This window comes from Nomascus leucogenys, chromosome 8 (assembly GCF_006542625.1).
Source record: "Nomascus leucogenys isolate Asia chromosome 8, Asia_NLE_v1, whole genome shotgun sequence".
NCBI classification, from domain to species: domain Eukaryota; kingdom Metazoa; phylum Chordata; class Mammalia; order Primates; family Hylobatidae; genus Nomascus; species Nomascus leucogenys.
Window position 1 is genome coordinate 109,740,359 of NC_044388.1, and position 14,945 is coordinate 109,755,303.

Below are 14,945 nucleotides of genomic sequence, written 5' to 3' on the forward strand. Positions count from 1 at the left end.
CACCGCATCAGCCACAGCAAGGGAGGGCTGGCGAACCCACGAGACAGAAGCCGAAATGAAAGACACTAGTATTGAACCAGAGGAGGCAGTTCTGTGACTGCTCACCGACACCTGGAAAATTCCACTTGGTAAACTCAAGCAAACCCAATGAAGATTTATTAGCACAATTACAAGTTTAGCAAGTTGACCAGATACACAATAAACATTTTTTTTAAGTCAAAGTTTTTGCTCCTATTACCATAACCCAATTAGACAAGTGATGAAAACCTGGTTCCATTAGAGAAGCACAGAAGGGGCTTAATGGAATCTGTGATTTAAAAATATTAAGCAAATACAGGTAATAAACACATGGAAGATCTGGGAGGTGAGCAGATGAATATTGTTCATCATCATTCTCTATATTTTTCTTATGTTTGAAATATTTCATAAAATGAAGAAGGCAGTAGGGTAATTCCTCCCACTCCATTGGATGCCGGGAACCTTGGATAGGGCTGAGCCCTATAGATACTAAGCTTGGAGAAGAATTTCTTCTTCCTCCTTCACTTTTTTTTTTTTTTTGATGGAGTCTCGCTCTGTCACCCAGGCTGGAGGGCAGTGGTGTGATCTCGGTTCACTGCAACCTCTGCCTCCCTGGTTCAAGTGATTCTCTTGCCTCAGCCTTCTGAGTAGCTGGGGCTACAGGCACACGCAACCACGCCCGGCTAATTTTTTGTATTTTTAGTAGAGATGGGGTTTCGCCATGCTGGCCAGGCTGGTCTCAAACTCCTGGCCTCAAGTGATCCACCTGCCTCAGCCTCCCAAAGTGCTGGGATTACAGGTGTGAGCCACTGCGCCTGGCTCTCCTTCACTATTTCATAGCTAACAGATATGTTCTTACTGTACATCTAAGTAACCTCAGCATATGATTCTTTTCTTTCCTTATTAAGAACTTTCACCTTTTCCTGTAAAGACAGCACTTTATGGCTTCTTTTTGGCATCCGAATTGCCAGCCTCACTGCTCCTGTCCATTGGGACAGTTACTGAGTGAAATAAGGGTTATATGAACATGAGCACTGTACTATGGGCAGTTGTTCTTGTCACCAAGACAGATACTAAGCAACTAACAGGCCAGCAGTGCAGACAGTGTGGAGATGCTGGGCATGTCCAGGATGTGATAGAGAGGGACATTGCAAGGTTTCATCACGCCACTCAGAACGGCACACAGTCTAAAACTTATGAATTGTTCATTTCTAGAATTTTCCATGTAATATTTTTAGACCCCCGTTGACCTCAGGTAACTGAAACCTCAGAAAGTGAAACTGTGGGTAATGGAGTCTACTATGATAGTGACGCAATTCTTTCGACTTAACTCTATGTTTTAAAGGTTTGTGTCAACCTCTCCCTTATTTCCTCTGTCCCCAGGCTTTCTCTTCCTTGGGTTAATATTTTTTTTTACTTTTTTTTATTTTTTGAGACAGAGTCTCACTCTGTCGCCCAGGCTGGAGTGCAGTGGCGTGATCTCAGCTCACTGCAAGCTCCGCCTCCTGGGTTCACGCCATTCTCCTGCCTCAGCCTCCCAAGTAGCTGGGACTACAGGTGCCCACCACCACACCCAGCTAATTTTTTGTATTTTTTTTTTTTTTAGTTGAGACGGGGTTTCACCGTGTTAGCCAGGTTGGTCTCGATCTCCTGACTTTGTGATCCGCCTGCCTCAGCCTCCCAAAGTGCTGGGATTACAGGCATAAGCCACCGCGACTGGCCAAGATTTTTTTTTTTTTTTTTTTTTTAAGAATATACCCTTGAGTAATTCTCTCAGAAAGGAAGATAGCAATAAAATTTCGGAGCTATTGCATGTTTGCATGTTTGAATGTTTCCTTTCGCTCTCAAACTAGAATGCTGGGTTTGGAATAGCAGGTTCCACAACGTTTCCTCTTACAACTTTGCAGGAGAGATCCGTGGTCTCCTATCACCCGATGCCGCTGCTATGAAGGGTGACGTGGGTCTAGTTCCTCTTCCTCCATGGAGACCCTCTCTGCTCGCCCTCATTCTCATTCCCACTTTGGCCCTCAGGCTCTTGCTTTCCTGCTCTCTCTGGAAGCATCAGAGCCCTCGCTCTGTTTTTGGTTAACGGCAAACAGCTGCACTATACCTATTGTGGGTCTGTTTGCATTTGCTCTGTGCAGCACCTGTCGGGTTCATTGACTCTGAAGACCGACATCGTTCTGTGGCTCTGGGGTGTCTAGCCACTTTCTTTCTTCCCTCTTGGCGGCTCCATACTTTGGAGATGTCCACTCCCCAGGCTGGGGGACCCGAAGCTCCCCCAGATCTTCTACCTTTCCCCTCTCATTTCCTCCACTTTGCCCTTTAAGCTGAGTTTCTCTAGCAGCGCCTGCCTGATCTTCCTGCTTATTAATTTGCTCCTCAGCTGTTTCTTTCTGCTTTTCAGCCCGTCTATTTTAAATTTCCATGATCTCTAATTAGTTCTTTTATATAAAAGCCCATTCTTGCTTCATGAATAGATAACCTCTCTTATCTCTCTAAGGATAGTAATTATACTTATTTTTAAAAGGCTTCTTCTGTTGACTCAATCTATGCTGCTTCTCTGGGCGTCGGAGTTTCTGTTTCTGAGATGATGTTTCTCTTTTGTGGGGTTGTTTTTCCTACACGCTTGGTCCTGCAGGCAGTGTGTGTATGTCTGTCTGCACTTAAGAGTCCCTGTTCATCTGCCACTGCTGTGTCTGCTCCTGTGCCTCTGATGGAAGATGGGGAGGAATATGCAACCAACTGAGCGGCAGGGAGTCACTCTCCTTGGGTTGGGAGTTCCTATCTTTCACTGAGGTCAGTAGCTGTCTGGCCACTGCCCTGCTACGGCGACTACTCTGCTCGGCCTAAGGGCTCAGAGGCTCCCTGCTGCCCACCATGGCAGGGAGGAGCAGATGTTCAAGTCGCTGGTCCCAACGCAACAACTCAACTCATCACCCTGACTGTCATCCACCCACCCTGGCCATGACTGTGGAGCTGCAGGCTACCTCTGCTGCCATCTTAGAACACCTTCTGGGGTGTGGTTTCCTCCAACGTTTCTTTGCATCTTTCTGTGATTTGTATGTAAGTCTGATCCACTAAAAAGACTTTTAGTTGATCTTTTTTTACAATCAATCTTCTTATAATTTTTTCTTTTAAAATATTTTTCTGAAACTGTGGGATTTTGGTGGGGGTTGGGGATATACTTAGTTTGCTATTTGACAGAAGGCCAAGAATATCACTGAACACACTCCAAAGGACATGTTCACCTGGATGCCCAAGGGAACCTTCTTCAGGACAGGTGAGGCACTGGCAGGTCCCCTGGATGGAGCACCTACCACCAAGAGGTAGCATTCTTTCATTTGAATGATGCTTTTGGGTTGAGACTAAAACTTGGATCTGCTTGACATTCTGAGACCACACAACAGAAGATAATCGGGATGCTTGATATGGTTTGGCTCTGTGGTCCCACCCAAGTCTCATCTCAAATTGTAATCCCCATAATCCCCGTGTGTCAAGGGTGGGACTTGGTGGGAGGTGACTGGATCATGGGGGCAGTTACCCCATACTGTTCTTGTGATAGTGAGCGAGTTCTCATAAGACTTTATGGCTTTATAAAGGGCTCTTCCCCCTTCACTTGTTCACTCTCTCTCACCTGCTGACATGAAAGACATGCCTTTGCTTTAGTCTCACCGTCCACCATGATTGTAAGTTTCCTGAGCCCTCTCCAGCCATGTGGAACTGTGAATCCATTAAACCTCTTTCCTTTATAAATTACCCAGTCTCAGGTATGTCTTTATAGCAGTATGAGAACAGACTAATACAATGCTTAAGCCACAAACTTAATGGAAAACTCCCAGACCTTTCTCTGAGCTGGGGATATGACATCCTCTCTCTGACTGGAGCCTCCAGTTCACCTGGAGCTCCCCTTTGCCCCTCAAGATGCTGGCCTTGTAGCTCCTATCTGTACAAACGTGGAAAAGGCTGGTTAATATTTTGGTTAGGCTGGGCATGGTGGCTCACACCTGTCATCCCAGTGCTTTGGGAGGCTGAGGTGGGAGGATTGCTTGAAGCCTGGAGTTTGAGATCAGCCTAAGCAACATAGTGAGACCCTATCTCTACCAAAAAAAAATGGAAAATTAGCCAGCCACAGTGGCTCACACCTGTCATCCCAGCTACTTGGGAGGCTGAGGCAGGAGGATTGCTTGAGCCCAGGAGGTCGAGGCTGCAGTGAGCTTTGATCACACCATTGTACTCCAGCCCAGACAATGGAGAAAGACTTTGTTTAAATCAATCAATCAGTCAATAGACTCCCTCCTATTCCATATTGACGTACTGTTAATGGCAACAGATGATTTCTGCCAAAGGGGTGACAACATCAACCAGACTAGACAAAGAGATTGGCACTAGGAATTCCACAAGAGGTGACCATTTACAAGAACCTGGAATGGACCAAGAACTCTTAGCAATGACCACACAGTGACTGTATTAGTCTGTTCTCTCACTGATATAAAGAATTACCTGGAACTGGGTAGTTTATAAAGAATAGAGGTTTAATTGACTCACAGTTCCACTGGTTGTACAGGAGCAATGGCTGAGGAGGCCTCAGGAAACTTACAATCATGGTAGAAGGTGAAGGGGAAACAGGAACATCTTCATGTGGCAACAGGAGAGAGAGAGTGAAGTAGGTTAGTGCTACACACTTTTAAACAACCAGATCTCATGAGAACTCACTCACTATCATGAGAACAGCAAGGGGGAAATCCACCCCCATGATCCAATCACCTCCCACCAGGTCCCTCCCCTAACACTGAGGATTATAATTCAACATGAGATTTGGGTGGGGGCACAGAGCCAAACCATATAATTCCACCCCGGCCCCTCCAAAGTCTCATGTCTTTCTCACATTTCAAAACCAATCATGCCTTCCTAACAGTCCCCCAAAGTCTTAACTTATTCCAGCATTAACTTAAAGTTCAAGTCCAAAGTCTCATCTGAGACAAGTCAAGTCCCTCTGCCTATGAGTCTGTAAAATAAAAAACAAGCTAGCTACTTCCACGATACAATGGGGGTATAGGCATTGGGTAAATGCACCCATTCCAAAAGGGAGAAATTGACTGAAACAAAGGGGCTATAGGCCCCAGGCAAGTCCAAAACCCAGCATGGCAGTCATTAAATCTTGAAGCTCCAAAATAATCTTTGACTCCATGTCTCACATCCATGCAACACTGATGCAAGGGGTGCACTCCCAAGGCTTTGGAATATTTCAATCAATCAATCAGTCAATAGATTCCCTCCTATCCCATACTGACGTATTGTTAATGGCAACAGATGATTTCTGCCAAAGGGGTGACAACATCAACCAGACTAGACAAAGAGATTGGCACTAGGAATTCCACAAGAGGTGACCATTTACAAGAACCTGGAATGGACCTCCATCCCTGTGATTCTGCAGGGCAAACCCCCTGCAGCTGCTTTCACAGGATGGCATTGAGTGCCTGCAGCTTTTCCAGGTGCATGGTGCAGGCTGTCAGTGGATCTACCATTCTGGGGTCTGGAGGATGGTGGCCCCCTTCTCACAGCTCCAGTAGGCAGTGCCCCAGTGGGGACTCTGTGTGGGGGCTCCAACCCCACAATTCCCTTCTGCACTGCCCTAGTAGAGGGTCTCCATGAGGGCTCTGCTTTTGCAGCAGACTTATGCCTGGACATCCAGATATTTCCATACATCCTCTGAAATCTAGGCAAAGGTTCCTAAGCCTCAACTCCTGCCTTCTTTGCACCCATAGGCCCAACACCACATGGAAGCCACCGAGGCTTGGGGCTTGCACCCTCTGAAGCAATGGCCAAGTTGTACCTCAGTCCCTTTTAGCCACAGCTGGAACTGGAGCAGCGAGGATGCAGGGCACCATGTCCAGAGGCTGCACAGAGCAGCAGGGCCCTGGGCCTGGCCCACTAAATTATGTTTCCCTCCTAGGCTTCCAGGCCTGTGATGGGAGGGGCTGCCTCAAAGTTTTCTGTAATGCCCTGGAGGCATTTTTCCCCATAGTCTCGGCTATTAACATTTGCCTCCTCTTTACTTACGCAAATTTCTGCAACTTTGAATTCTTCCCCAGAAAATGGGTTTTTCTTTTCTACCACATGGTTAGGCTGCAAATTTCCCAAACTTTTATGCTGTGCTTCCCTTTTAAATATAAGTTCCAATTTCAGACCATCTCTTTGTGAACACATATGAGTATATGCTGTTAGAAGCAGCCAGGTTATGTCTTGGATGCTTTGCTGCTTAGAGATTTCTTCCACCAGATACACTAAATCATCTCTCTCAAGTTTAAAGTTCAACAGATCTCTAGAGCAGGGGCACAATGCCACCAGTCTCTTTGCTAAAGCATAGTGAGAGTGATCTTTACTCTAGTTCCCAATAAGTTCCTCATCTCCATCTGAGACCTCATCAGCCCAGCCATCTCTGTCAACATCACTATCAGTATTTTGGTCAAAACCGTTCAACAAGTCTCTAGGAAGTTCCAAACCTTCCCTCATTTTCCTGCCTTCTTCTGAGCCCTCCAAGCTGTTCCAGCCCCTTGCCCATTACCCAGTTCCAAAGTAACTTCCACATTTTTAGATATCTTTATGTCAATGCCCCACTTCTTTGGTACCAATTTTTTGTATTAGTTCATTCTCACACTGCTATAAAGAACTACCTGATACTGGGTGATGTATAAAGAAAAGAGGTTTAATTGACTCACAGTTCTGTAGGCTGTAAAGAAAGCATGGTTGAGAAGGCCTCAGGAAGATTACTATCTTGGTGGAAGGTAAAGGGGAGGCAAGCATATCTTCACACGGTGGCAGGAGAGAGAGAGGAGGGAAGTGCTACATGCTTTTAAACAACCAGATGTTATGAGAACTCACTCACTATCACGAGGATAGTGTATTAGTCTGTTCTCATGCTGCTAATAACGACAAACCTGAGACTGGGTAGTTTATTTAAAAAAAAGAGGTTTAATGGATTCACAGTTCCACGTGGCTGGGGAGGCCTCACAATCATGGCAGAAGGCAAAGGAGAAGCAAAGTCACGTCTTACATGGCTGCAGGCAAGAGAGCATGTGCAGGGGAACTCCCTTTTATAAAACCATCAGATCTCGTGAGACCTATTCATCATCACGAGAACAGCATAGGAAAGACCTGCCCCCATGATTCAATTAGCTTCCACCAGTCCCTCCTCCAACATTGAGAATTACAATTCAACACGAGATTTGGGCAGGAACACAGAGCCAAACCATTTCAGTGGCCTTGGCCATCCCACCGTGCTGAGACACTTCAAATCGAGACCTGTTCTCCTGGGACCAAAGAGGCCTTTGGCAATCCCAGCACTTCCAAGACATCCTGTTGCGCCAGATATTGACCAGTGCCACCCAGAAAGATATCCTCATCAGCGCTGTAGCTCATGCTACCTCCTCACCTCCTACGTGACACAGACCATCTCTGTCCTGGTCATTTTAATTCGCCCTTTCCCCAGGGCCTTATGGGGCCTAGTCTCTCCATAACTTGATCAGCAGAGGGGAAATTGGATCAGGGTGTGCAGATCGTTGCCCGCTTCTTACTCTGTGAATGTCAGAGGCCCCCAGGCACAGAGACCTGCTCGTTTCCAAAGTCTCATCTTTGAAAAGCAGATGGCAAGGCTTAGGCTTGATTGAATTTGTGTTTATGTATGTGATGCATTTGATTGTAGCTGGAGGGAGGCTGCCTGGTCCAATAGCTAATTTGGCCCATCAACAGGGTTTAAACCTACTTACCTGTTAGAAACTATTTGTTCCATGGAGGCAGTTGTGCCTTTGGTTGGTGGCATAACAGCCAGTGTCTGAGCATCCCCGTTGACCAAAGCCTTTTGAACCTGGGGGTTGATTTCAATTAGGGAGCCCAAAGTCCTTGGCTCCACAGCTCCTGCTCTAGGGACTGATGCTAAAGAACCGTGGGTACAAGTGCATGAGGGTTGGCAGACAAGAGCAAGAGTTGCACCACTGTCACTGATAGTTTAAGAAACAAACAACGCATGTATTTATCAACAGGGAGTTGGCTAAATCAATCGGAGACCATGCATACAGTAGGATACTTGAGAGCTGTCAAAGGGGGAGGCAGCACTGAGTGTGTATACTTGATATATATCCAACATGCACATGGAAAACACCAGTGGCAGGATAATGTGTACAGCAGGCCATTTAACAAAGAGTGATGGCTCCTTAAAAATTAAAAGTAGAATTATCACAGGATGGATCAATGCCATTTCTGGGTACACACTCAAAGGAATTCACAACAAGGATTCAAAGAGGTATTTGCACACCCAGCAGCATGATTCACAACAGCTGAAAGAAGGAAGCAACCCAACTGTCCATCTACTGATGATGGACACATCTCGCGTGATCATTCACACAATGGACTCTTCTCCAGCCTTAAAAGGCAAGGAAGAGCTGATACATGTTACAACCTGGATTAACCTTGAGGATAGTATGCTCAGTGAAATAGACCAGACACAAAGGATAAATCCTGTATGGCTCTATGTCTACGTGGTCTTAGAGTCATCAAAATCATGGAGACAGAAAGTAGAATGGTAGGTGCCCAGGGTTGGGGGAGGGGGAATAGGGAGCTGTTGTTTCATGGGCACAGAACTTCAGTTTTGTGAGATGAAGCGTTCTGAAGACAGATGGTGGTGATGGTTGTACAGTAATAGGAATATGCACTGAAAGCCATTGAACTGCACACTTACAGTGGTTAAGGCGGGACATTTTACATGATGTGACAAATCAATAATAAACAACTTAAAAAATTTCAGAGAATGAAAAGCTGTTCTGAAAGACGACATATTTGAGCTGTTAATGGTAGTCATATTTGAGGGAGCGATTCTGCGCCGCGTTTTTCAGGCATGTCTGGATGTTTATAATAATAGAGCTTGCCACCATGGAGGGAGCCCTTACTAAGCACAGATGGTCCAGCCTCTGGCTGCACTGACTTGGGGAGCCCCCAGCCTGAGGACATGACAGTGTGGTTCTGTCACTGTCCCCATAAGCTGAGGAAACAAGGTACAGAGGTTGAGGAACATGCACCTGCCTCGTTCTGCCTTTGTCTTGATTACTTCTCTGGGATAAGGACCATGTCCCCTCCAGTGAAAGTCACCTAAACGTCAAGGGACAGTGCTCCTGAGCCTCAGCCTCCACATTGTCTGCCCCCGGGCAGGACCTCAGATGCCCCCTTGGCCCTGGGCGCTGAGGCTGGTGGAAGCCCTGCTGAGCCTGTGAGGCTCTGCCCTTCAGCATCTCTGGGATCAGGTTTCCAAGAACACCTGGCCCCGAAATGGGCATGGGGGGTGGGATGAAGGCTGACTGACCACTCAGACCTTGGGGCCCAAGTCCCCTGTTCTCAGCCAAGGCCCGGGGAGTCAGGGCAGGTCCGGGGGTCCTGGGCTGGGTGGCGCCAGTCTCAGCCGCATAGGGCCTGTCTGTGTCCCGTGGGGTGTGGCAGCCCCAAGCTCCAGGGGCTGGTGGTGAAGTGGCCCATGAGCCCTGAGCGGGGGTCTGAGAGCTGGTTGCTGGCATTGTAGCCTTTGCCAGGCAGCTCACTCGACCCCTGCCCGCCCACTCCGAGGCTGCCACAGCCCCATCTTGAGAGTCAGCAGAGCCTGCATGGAACTTCCCAGGAGGCCCAGGCCAGCCTTCCTCTCCAGACTCCATGGATGCCAGACGCCATGCTCTTCCAGGCCTACCACTCTGCAGCCACCAGCCGTGACCACGGAGCCCTGGCCAGTGCCACTTGTCTCTAGGCCTCGGCATCCCAAGTTGTGAAATGGTGACAGTCAGGACCTCTGTGTGACTTGGAAGGGTTGGGTGCCCTCACTCACGAGAACGCCCAGTGCCTGCATCCTCGTCTAGGAAAGAGGCAGGTGGGCTGCAGACAGGGGTCCTACGAGCCTGTGGACTCAGAGGGCATCTCAGGACTCGGGAGCCCAGACCACAGCCAGGTGACAGCTGTCCCACACAGGGCTCCCACTGCACACTGGCATGGTGCAAAGGGCATTGACCCTCAGTCCTCACCACAACCCCCATCTCCTGGGCCTGCCCAAGGCAACTGGTACCCCACAACTTCCTGCATCTCTGCCCCCCTCCCACCCTGGGGTGGGCTTGGCTGTGGAAGAGGGCTTGGCCCACCAGCTGGCAGCCCCCATGCTGGGCTCCGATACCCCAGCAGCGTCCTTCTCCCAGTGAGGGATGGGGGTGGGAAGGTGAGGGCCCCGGTTTCTTCACCCTTGATGTGACAGTTTTGGGGTGCATTCCACAGTCTCTCCAGGGTCCCCTTGGGTCTAAGTCCCCACTGCCCATGGCGGAAACTGATTATGAAGGTATGGTTCATGAGTGTTCCCACTCCCCTGCCCACCCCTCTCCGTACACTCTGAGCTCCCCTTCCACACAGCCCGCTCACACCCAGACCCTTGCCTCAGCACCTGCTTTTGGGGGAACCAAAACCATAACAGGACAAAAAAAGGGAACACAGTCTCTGACTGCACTTGGGGGTCCCACCAGAGCGTGACAGTGCCAGCAGACACTGGGAGAGGAGGGCGCTTGTATTTCCTGTGGCCACTGTAACAAATGATGAAACACTCTGAGGCTTAAAACAACACGATTTTTTTTTTGCAGTTCTGAAGGTCAGAAGCTCTAAAATCAAGGTGTCTGCAGGGCTGGCTCCTTCGGGGCTCTGGGAGGGGAATCTGTTCCTGCCTTTTCCAGCTACCAGAGGCCTCCATATCCCTTGGCTCACGGCCCCTGCTCTGTCTTGGAAGCAGCCTCCTCTCCTTGGACCCCATCGCTGCATCTCCTTCTCCCTCTCGTAGGACTTTTGTGATGACATGGGGTCCACCCAGCCAATCTAAGACCACCTCCCACCTCCGGGTCCTTAATCTAATCACACTGAAAGTCCCTTCCCCAGGTAGCCTACCCGACTCGCAGGGATGTGGATGTGGCTATTGGGGGACATCCCTCTATCTGTCACACCATGCACCGGAAGCTCAGAGAGATTCCAGGGAGGGAGGCGGATTCTCACGTTCTCCGGGAGCCTCCTGGGCCAGAGCCCTGCCTGTTGGACCCTGTGATGTCAGTGGCTGCAGCAGCCGCCGAGATGGATGCAGGTGAGGGCAGCACGGGGCTGTCTTGCTAGCCCTCACTACATTGGCCCATTCCGGGTCAACAGTGGGTCAACCTGGTGGATCTCTGAGGTGACCGAGCTTACTGGCAGATGAGCTGCAGCCTCAGGAAGAGGGTCATGGCTGGCAGGAGCCAGCGGGGGGCAAGACTAGCAGCCCTGAGTGCTGGTGCAGGCCACACATGGCCCAGCCTCTGCAGCCAGAAGTCAGCGCCAGTGCCGGTCCTGGGCAAGATGGCCATTTAACAGATGGGGAAAGAAGGCTCAGGGCCGTGGGGATTGTCCGGGTGGGTCACATGGCCGGCAGGTTTCAGGGCCTCTCTGTCCATCCGGTGCCCACAGCTACGCTGTGGCTTGGGTGTGGTCTGGAGCTACTGCCTCAGGACCCACCACCATCCTGGCAGTGTGGTCCCTTCAGAAAAGCTGAAAATGCAAAAATCAGGCACATGCACCTCCCCCATGAGCTACTCAAGAGAGAGGAAGAGTCATGCATCCTTATGAGAAAAGGAGAAGCAGGACCCAGAAACGGTTTCCCTGCAAGATTCCTGAGGGCCCAGCAGGCCTCAGCCCCAAGATTGAGGCCGAATTATTGGAGGGGTGTGTGTGTGTGTGTGTGTGTGTGTGTAAAACTGAGTATGTGAGCATGAGACCAGAGCTGGGGGTGCAGGCCACGCAGGTGTGAGGGTCCACCTCCCCGTCTCACTGACCCCTGTGTACACAGGAGAGATGGAGGCGGGGGAGGCTGTGTCCTGCCCAGGCCAGCCACCTGCCAGTGACAGTGGAGGACTTGCTTACGGTGGGGCTGCTTGGGGTCACACAGGAGTGGCCTGGCAGGCCTCGCAGCCCCAGCCCCGGAGCCAGCCAGGGACTCCTGGTTCTGCTTCCCTGGGAGCTTCCATGGGAGTGTCACTGGGGCTCATGATACCAACCCCTTCTGGGATTAGTGGCCCCTTGCTTTTGGCACAGAGCTTCAGGGCCAGAGGGTGCGTCTGGTCCAGTAGCTGAGGAAAGCTTTTGGTGGTGCTCTGGGCACCTCTGTGACTTGCCCTGGGCCCAGCCCTCATCTTGATCCCACTGTAGCCACCCTACTCGGTGCCCCAGGCCCTGGACACCTCAGGCCATGGGATGTCCCATGCATTCAAACTCTCGCAGCCACCTACACTTATGAGCAGATGCAGGGGCATGGTGCCACCTCTGCCTCCTCAGGCAAGATATGCTTTTTGTTTGTTTGTTTGTTTTGAGACAGGATTGTTCTCTGTCATTCAGGCTGGAGTGCAGTGGTGCCGTCATGGCTCACTGCAGCCTCGAACTCCTGGGCTCAAGCGATCCTCTGGCCTCAGCCTCCCGAGTAGCTGGGACTACAGTCTTGCGCCACCATGCCTGGCTAATTTGGTTTTATTTTTATTTTGGTAGAGACTGGTTCGTGCTATGTTCCCCAGGCTGGTCTCCAACTCCTGGGTTCAAGCAATCCTCCTGTCTTTGCCTCCTAAAGTCCTGGGATTATAGAGGTATGAGTCACCGTGCCCAGCCCAGAATGTGCCTCTTAACTTTCATACCACAGCCCCTGTGCTCAGGACGAGGAGAGACGTAGGCCAGCTGCCCCAAGTTCCCCAAGGGGACTGTGCCACCCTGGAGTGGGCTCCGTGGTGGACAGAGTCACTGTCTCCCAGCAGCTCCCAATCCATCCCATCACAAGTTGGGTCTGGGCACTGCCATCAGTTTGATAGTTGAATTTTTCCTGCCAAGAGGAGGTTCCTAAGAGCCTGAGCCACAGGCGAGGGACAGTGCTGTCCCGTGGCCAGGCCCCGTTGTCACTGGGGAGTGGCCTGGCCTGTTCACTCACCCAGCTCTGGTCTGCACCACAGTCACTCCACTCGGGGTTGTCACTGCCCGAGGTTAGGACGTCAGCAGAGGCCAGCCTCATGTGGCAGAGGCGATGGGGAATTACAGCCTGCAAAGGCTGATGGCATCAGAGAGATGCAGGAAAGCAAAGGGCTTATTAAAAAGCTGAAATTGGTTCTAAACAAGGTCAGCCGTCGACACGCCTTGGAGGGAAGCCAGGCGCTGAGCAGCAGGAATGGGGCTTATTTCCTGACACCGTGGCCGTGACACCCTGCACCTCCCCAGCCTACCCCACCCCCATCCCCACTCCCACCCCCACCTCTGGAGTGCAACGTGCACCCGGACACAGGAGCAGAGGCAGCAGGGGTGGGAGCAGGGAGGAAAGCCCCCCGGGGGGCACCACAGGGAGGTATGTGGCCTGGAGAGCACCTGGCAGGCAGGTGTCACCTCTGAGGAGGGTGAGGGCAGGAGGAGAGCTGACCGCTGCTTCCTTACCCTGGGGTCAGATTGCTCCCTTTTAAAATCCATTAATACAAGGAAGGGCGCAGCCACAGGGCCATCTGATTGGATCCGCTCCCTCCCGTGGGGCCCCAGTCTCCGCAGATTTTTTCTGTGATTGCATTTCTTATCTGAGCGTCCCTTCCTCCTGACTCCAGCGGAATTTTTCTGACCTTGGCTGCCAAGGTGTACAGCCCCCTCCAGCTCAGGGCACCCTCTTTGGGGTGCTTGCCCCAGGCACTGCCCCACCCTGTGAGCTCAGGTGCGTTGTCTCGCCTCTCCGAGGCTGCCTCTCCTGTGTCTGAGACAGGGATGATTGCGCACCCAGCCACCCCAGGCTGGCCAGGATGGAGGGAGGCAGGGCAGGGGAAGGCCTGGTGCGGCCTGACTTGTGTCTCCTGTCCCTCCCTAGGGCTTAGTCATCATTATTTTGGAATCAGCTGAATCATTTCTGTCAAATGCGAGAGGAAAGTCAGTTTTGAGTTGGATAAAGAAAATTGTCTTTTGATTCCTGTTAAAAATAAACACGTGTGCATAACACTGCTGTGTACGAGACCACACCTGCCGTCCCTCCTTAGAGCTCCCAGCAGCTGTGGGTCTTTGGCGTATCCAGGAGAGGAGCGAGGCCCCGAGGTGTGGTGAGCCGTCCGAGGGCGGGCAGCATCCGGGGCTCTTCACTGCCTCTCACTCCACAGAAACGCTGGGTTGAAGGAAGCTAGAGGGATCAATTGTCCTTGTCATCCAACTTCCTCTGTAGATGGGGAGGAGGCGCTGGGTTGGAAAGTGCTTCTCTGAGGACGCCAGCTGCGCATTCAGGAGGGCAGAGCAGGATGTGACCCCAGAGCTCTGACCCTGGAGGAGCAGGAGGGGTGCCTGGGGCCTCAATACCCCAGAGGGGAGAGAGGCGCCCCGCTTCCCACAACGCAGGCCCCAGCTGGTGCTCGTTTAGCCTGTTGTCTAGCTGGAGCCACCTGGCTGGCCACCAGGCTGCTGGGAGGGCTCACCCCTGAGCTGGGTGTGCTGTGGAGCCCGTGACCCCCACCTCTGCCTCTGCTGGCTTTTGTTATCCCATGCTGGGAACACCGGTGCCTGCCCACCCTGGAGGCTCTTCGTATCACCGGCTCGCTGTGGCCGCTCCCCAGTCCCGAGAGTGAATGTCCAGGATGCAGCAGACACCTGCTTACGTGGCACAGGTGAGGAGGTTTTGGAAATAATCTGAGGCATGAAGGTGAGGTGCTCTCAGGTGACGGAGGTGGCATGTCCTGATGGGAAAGCCAGGCCTTCGGAGGCTGAGACGCTTCCGAAGGCTCAGCAGAGAACTCCCAAGAGTGTTTTTCCCCTGGCCTGGGAGTCAATTTCACACCAATGCCACACTCTATTGCAGAGGTGCTTATGCACTTGGTCCCCACCTGCCTGGGCTGTGGGTG